The following is a 6,952-nucleotide window of genomic DNA, read 5'->3' as shown; positions in this document are numbered from 1 at the left end:
TTTTTATGAATCGTAGGTTGCAAATTTTGTCCATAGATTCTTGAAGAATTGAAGAAACAAATGAAACTGATTATTGGAGAATGAAACATAGAATTGAAACTTATTCTTAAAGAACATAATAAAAAATAATGGACCATAGAAGATCTAGAATGCCTATGACAAGAATGTTATTTTTACAATAATATATACATTCATTGTATTCTAATTTTTTATATAAATATGTCAAACATTGTGTCAAAAATGGATAAATTTTAAAAAATAAAACTTGATTCTTTCAATAATTTCATTCTCATTTACACATGTACCAAATATTCTTTAAGAATGCTTATTATAACTGGTGGTTTAAATTTATGATTAACAGATTATCGATTCTTAAAATAATACAATACAGTTTTAAATGAAGTTGTATAATTTAAGAACTAAGAATGAAAACAAAATATATGAGAATGAACTGGAAGGTGTTGAATGAATTCGTATTCTCGAAAAATCAAATTTAGTTTGAATGGATTTCATAAAATCCGAAATTTGAATTGATTTTTATTAATTAAATTGAATTAATTGCCTAAAATGTAGGTCATTTTGATTTCTCTCTCTTAATAAAATATCATATTTGCATTTATGATTAATTAACATGTAATTATTTAGTACATGCTATCACATGTTAACAACATGCACCTTAAGATCGTAATGGTTAATTCTTTTAATCTGATGGCCATAATTTGATCACACATTCACACAATATTTTTGATTTATATTTGATCATAACCATATATATAAATGTGGATATCATTTAATATACATTTAATGTTACTCCATTCTTATTGGTGCATTCTAGCAAACAATATATGTGAGAAACATTTGAACCTACCTATATATATATATATATATATATATATATATATATATATATCCCTATACTAATAAAAGAGTAGTTCTTTTGCCATGTGTCGCCATGTTAGGTATTGTAATTAATATCATGACACTTGTCAATCTATTGACACTTGTAATTAATATAATGACACTTGTCAATCTATTGATTCTCCATTTGAAATTTGAAATTTCAAATTTCAAATCACATTTTAATTACATTAAATTAATAATATTAGAATAAAAATAAAATAAAATTTATACAAATTATAATAAAATAAAATTTATACAAATTATAAGATGATATATTTTACGTATTTGTTTGAATCAACGATTATAATTTTATATATAACTAAAAAAATATCTTTTAATTAATAAGTTATTTAAAATTATTAATTAATAGTTTTGATTTTTTACTAAAAAAATTTAATTAATTTTCTAACCATGGTTTCCACGGGTTATAAACTAGTATATATATATATATATATATATATATATATATATATATATATATATATATATATATATATATATATATGTATATATAGGTTCAAATGTTTCTCACATATATTGTTTGCTAGAATGCACCAAAAAGAATTGAGTAACTTTAAATGTATATTAAATGATATCCATATTTATAAATCCTTTTTATGGAAACTAATTTAATTCGTCATTAATATCAATAATAATATTCTTTCAAAATGAATTCATATATAAAATAATAAGAGTGTATTGTAGGAGAACGAAAGTATATTCTACTAGAATACACCCTCATTCTTCATACTTCATACAACGTTATTGTATTTTAAGTGAGTGAGTCCTAAAATAATGTTATTGCTGACATAAAAACGTAGATACGAATTCATTCTGAAAAAATGTTATTGCTAACATTAATGACGAATTTAATTAATTTCCATAAAGAGAAAATTATAATTATGGATATCATTTAATAAACATACAATTATGGAAACCATTTAATATCTATCATTATTTAATTAAATAATAATATAATTTACTAAATTCCTATTGGTGCATTCTAGCACACAATAGATATAAAAAACACTTTAACCTAGCCCTATATATATATATATATATATATATATATATATATATATATATATATATATATATATATATAAATGCCAATTTTGATGGGTCGGTTTGTTGTTTTCATGTGTGAGTCGGTTTCTTGGTTTGGATGGATCAGTTTATGGATAGAAATTGAAAACCACTGAAACCGATTTTTCGATTTTTAAAAAATTTAAACCCTAACTGTCGGTTTTGCTTTAGTTTTGGTATTTTTGGTTTATGTTTCTTCGGTTTTGATTGGTTTCTCGGTTTCTTGATTCGGGTTTGCTCACCTCTATCTTTTAGGTGAAAGCATTCTGAAAAAAACTAACTATAAGATACATCATAAAAGATGCATTGATGGTGACATCCTTATAGGGTGCAACAACACCTAATCGGATGAGGGTTGTGCTCGAGGAGGATTCATATCTAAGTTTTGAGGGTGATTTGTAGGAAAGAGCTAGGATAAGGAACGTCGTCGAACTAGGAAGAGAGAGCAGAGGGGGTGAGTGGGGTTGGAAAGACCAAATAATATAATATTTAGTTTTTTTTTTAATAAAATAAAAAATATTTGAAAAACTATATCATTTATAGGGGTGTTTGTTTGGATGGATCGGTTTGATCCGATCTAATCAAGTGGATCCAAATTGATTTTGGTTTTCAAAACATGAATCCGAATAGTCCAAACCAAATTCAAATCTGATCTGATCCAATCCAATTACAATTCAGTTGGATCGGTTTTAATAATTCGGTTTTCAACAACCGAAACATTTTAAAACGATATATAATTATAATTTTACCCAATTTTACACAAGAAGCAAAACCAAATTATTTGGTTGTGATTTGAAATTTGTAAAAAACAACTAAGAATATATATATATTATAGTTTAATATTTTATAAATAAAAAACTTTTGAGAGACAATGAATATTAATTTTTGTTATTTGGTGAAACTTTTTGAACCTATTTGAAAAATAAATTACAAAATTAATAAATAATTACATATATATTAAAAGTAAATAAATAATAAATTATTATTCGGTTTTTTTGGTCTATTCGGTTCTATTTTTATAAATCAAAACCAATCCGAAATCCAAAATAATAATTCCGTTTTGTTGAAAACCAATACAAAAATCTGAATATCTGAATCAAATAGTCCAATCCAAATTGTCCAATTGAACAATTCAGTTTTATCCGAATAGTGAACAGCCCTAATCATTTATTTGAAAATAGACTAAAATGTTATAAAACTCTCATATATTAATTATAAGTACAAAAAATTATTTTTAGACTAAAAGTATAAAAATCAACTAAACTCAACTACATCCCTATATATATATATATATATATATATATATATATATATATATATATATATATATATATATATATATATATATATATATCAAAGAAATGAATTTTAAGAATAGTAAATTTGTCATTTTTTTTGAAAGAATTGGTCATTGTATTATTGTTGGGTTTCAAAGTTAGGAATAATAAATTTGGATATTTTTTGGCAACTTTGTTACTTATTCTTTAATCATTTTGACACTTTTGGCCATTGCAATCAACTTTGACCCCTTTTCTAAAAAGTTGTTAGTCCTTACCCCTTTAATTTTTTTGTTTTTCATTCTTTAGTCATTTTGACACTTTTAGTCATTCCAATCAATTTTGATCCATTTTCTATAAAGTTGCTAATTCTCACCCCTTTAATTCTTTATCCATTTTGACACTTCTGGTCCTTATGGTCAAAATTTTTACATTTTTTCATAAAAACATGAAAAAAAAAACGGTCTGGGGCAAAGCCCAGACTTTTTATCCTTGCACTTTCTACGTCTGTCATATTTATCGATTCGGAAACAACATTGAAAGCTTCTGGCCCCAGCGTAGCGGAGATAACCTTTCTTGTTTATATTAAGTTTAATCTCATTTTTGTAGAGAGTGGGGTGGACGGTGGTTGATGGTTGTACAAATTTTAAACAAGAAAAACAAGAACTTTAATATTTAGAAAAAAAAAAATCCAACATAATTTTGAATTTGCTAAAGATCCTTTTCACATTGGAATCCCTGTAAGTTGGACACCTAGAGTCCATTTTGGAAAGCTACCTTTATGCTATCAATATTATTATAATGTTTTGTTTTGTTTCATTTCAATCTCTATTATTGTTTCGTATCATATGAACAACATTAAAATAATATGTTATATTGCTACACCTTTAAAATGATTCACAATTCCATATAGAATTTTATTTACAAAAATATTGTTTATATTTGGTACAAATATTTTTTACCACTAGATCTAACGATATTGAAATAGAGTTACAAAATATGCTTGGGTATAAAGTTAAATATATTACGTGCATTTCTTGATTATGACTACAAAAAATTAAGTGGTTCAGTTTTGACTTTTGTATATGTTTTTAGTCACGTTTTTATTTGGATTATGTTTGATATTTAAGTTGAAAAGCTAGATGCAAACGAAAAGGCTAGTTGATAGCCGAAACATTTAATCTATAATTTTAAGTAAAATTTAGTAAGCTCCCTAAAATACCATATATAACACACAATACATACAAACATTAGCCCTTAGCCCAAGGCTGGTCCGCCCTCTCCAACCTTCAGCTTAAAGCTGGGCTGACACTGGCCTTCGACACAAATCGTCCTCAACTCACCACAAGATATATATATATATATATATATATATATATATATATATATATATATATATATATATATATAGACACAAACACACACACACAAAATAACATGCACTCAACAACAATCTAGCAACACATGTAACTGTAACTGTCTAAACTAGTCTATCTTTCTAACAGCTCGCTAAAGCATAACACCATCCTAACACACAAGGTACATACTGTAGTGTAATGTATAGTGGGAAAACTCACATCACATATAGAGCAACGCATATTTATAGTGTGACGTAAATGTGAAGGTTGGTCTCACAAACCACCTAAACATTAATCAAAGGTCGACCTCAGTCAATAACTAAACCATAAAGTTTGATCCGAAGTCAAACTTAGTAAAAAGTTCAACATTTGGTCAAACAGGTGCCCCACGCTGTAACGCCTGCAGATTCGGGCTAGTCAATTTAGAGACAATGAGCGTCAAAAATGATATTTTTGATATAAGATAATTTAGAATAAATAATCTTGACCAAGTTATAGTATATGTCACAGGGGTTCCGTACATATAATGAATGCTGAAATCCGAGTTATAACAAAGAAGTTATGACCCGTCGAAGTTTTACGGCTAAACCGGCACGATATCGGAAATCGTAAAAAGTGAATTTATGATAAAATATTTTTTAGCCTTAGCGATCTAAACGAAAGTCATAGTATATGTTAAACCGAAAGTGTGCATAAAAAGAACGTCCAAATCTGACTTCGTATGAGGACGTTATGATTTTTCTAAGATTTAGCATAACAGTGCACACCCCGAAATTTGAATTTTAGATCGGTCGATTTTTAGCCAAGATAATCTAAATGAGAAATGAAGATATCGTTTATAGGAGTTAAACGATAAAAACACAGTAAAAAACGGAGCTCGTATGCGAAAGATATGGACGAAGCTTAGTCCCTACTCTTCGAGCGCAGCGAATTCGATACAGTTTTGTAAATCTGAGATAGAGTGAGAATTAGCCGACGAGATCTAAATGAAAGTTGTAGTAATCATAAATACCAACACGTGGATATAAAGAACGTCGATAATAGAGCTCGTATGCGAAAGATATGGACGAAACTTAGTCCATACCTTTTGAGCGCGATAAATTCGATACAGTTTTGCAAATCGGAGATAGAATGAGAATTAGCCGACGAGGTCTAAACGAAATTCGTAGTACTCATAAATACCAACGCGTGGACATAAAGAATGTAGAAAACGGAGCTCGTACGCGGAAGATACAGATGAAGCTTAGGGGCTACTCTACGATAAAATCCCTATAAATAAAGGATGAATCCTTCATAATTTCTTCACACCATAACCTTTCTTTCTCTCTCTAACTTCTCTCTATCCTCCCTAAACCCCTCCTAAATCTAGCGAACCTCCCTAGCATGAGAAGGAAGCCCCGGAGCGCCCGACGGCTCCGAGAAGAAATGTTTTCGGCTCGGAAACGCTGCTCTAGCGAATCTTGTTTTTTTTTTTTTTAATAAAAACCCGTTGTAAGTGAGCTACGCCAACACTATTTTTAATATAGCTTCTAATTAATTATAGTAACATTATTAGGAGCTTAAAATAATTATTTGGGCTATTATTATGAGTTATATAAGAGTGTTGTTTAACGCTTATATAATAGTAATAATAGCTAGACTATTAATTAGTCACGGTTAATGTTAGACTAAACCCTAGCGGTATTGATACTAGGTTATGTCGAAGGAAATTGTTTTAAGAGTAATGAAGTACTATCTGAGTTCGGAATCACCACCTTACCAAGTGAGTGCATAGTTACTTTCATCTTACACATAGATATAAAATATTTTATATAAATTACGTGCTATGTGTGTATATTGTTTGAATCCTTGCTGTCTATGCTGGATGAAACGTTTTATACATGTTTTAAATAATCTAAACTGTATATGTATTTTATATCTACAAAATGTGTTGGGGTAAAACATGGGTAGATTAGAGGTGAGATATGTTGGGTTTTGAGCATTCTAACACTTCTATGGTGTACATGCAACCCTAGAAACCTTGGATCTATGTTTTATCTATGATACATGAAAAATTGATTTTCCAAGGTTCTTAACCTATCTAGCATACAAGGGAACTTTTAATCATAAAAGATAGTAAGAAAACATACCTTGTAGTACTTTGGATTCCTTGAGAACCTTGTGAGCCTAGCACCACAAGTGTGTTGCCTCAAATGTCTCACACAACACCAAATGCAATTGGAATAAACTTGAGAGAAATGTCACACACTTAGAATCGGCTATGCGCTCTTGTTACTTACACTAGTCCCGATTTTGGTCTACAACATGTTGCTTATATAGTGTGTCATAATT

The sequence above is a fragment of the Lactuca sativa genome, chromosome 7 (genome assembly GCF_002870075.4).
Source record: "Lactuca sativa cultivar Salinas chromosome 7, Lsat_Salinas_v11, whole genome shotgun sequence".
Lineage (NCBI taxonomy): Eukaryota > Viridiplantae > Streptophyta > Magnoliopsida > Asterales > Asteraceae > Lactuca > Lactuca sativa.
Note: the sequence above shows the minus strand (reverse complement) of the source record.